Genomic DNA, 739 nt, shown 5'->3' with positions numbered 1-739 from the left:
CTCGATTTGTCTCTAAACATTACCGACGAGTGTCGACCACTTAGATAATTTGCCGACCACCGCTTGAGCCTCTGTGGGAGAGAGGAAGCTTCTATCTCTTCCAGTAGCGTGGAATGGCTGACAGTGTCAAAAGCCTTTGACAGGTCCAACGCTACTAGAATCGTTCTCTCGCAGGGACATTTACGGTTAAGGCCACGAGTTATCTGAGTATTTATGGCGTTAAGTGCTGTGCACTTTACGGAAACCATGCTGATGCTTCGCTGGGGTCAAGTGGTTTGTGAAATAAGGGAGCAGCAAGGCCTCGAGTGTCTTCGCTACCGGGAAAAGGAGTGTTATCGGCCGTTACGAATCTCCTTTGTTGGCAGGTTTCCCCGGTTTGAGCAGTGGGACCACTCTCCCCACCTTCCAGATGTCTGGGATGATGAGAGTGGCCATGGACAAATTGAGGACCTCAGTTGGGTACGCTACCCCCGCAGGACCCAAATTTTTAGCATCAGCATGCATATTCCGTCGGGACCCATGGCTTTGGAGGCTTTCGCCTTCCCGATGGCCACCTGAACTTCACCGCAAGTGAAAGCAAGGGGGGCACAAGTTGTTGGCAGTTTGTGCAGCCTTCTGGTCACTCGACGCTTGGCTTTGTCCTACGGAGGATGCAGTATGAACTGCCGGCTAAATAGCTCGCGCATCACTCCGGGTCCGACGAAGCATGGTCGCCGAAAGAAATTTCGACTCTGTCGTC

The sequence above is a fragment of the Rhagoletis zephyria genome, unplaced genomic scaffold (assembly GCF_001687245.7).
Source record: "Rhagoletis zephyria isolate East Lansing unplaced genomic scaffold, Rhagoletis_zephyria_1.1 Rzeph_scaffold_00025, whole genome shotgun sequence".
In the NCBI taxonomy this organism is placed as follows: Eukaryota; Metazoa; Arthropoda; class Insecta; order Diptera; family Tephritidae; genus Rhagoletis; species Rhagoletis zephyria.
Note: the sequence above shows the minus strand (reverse complement) of the source record.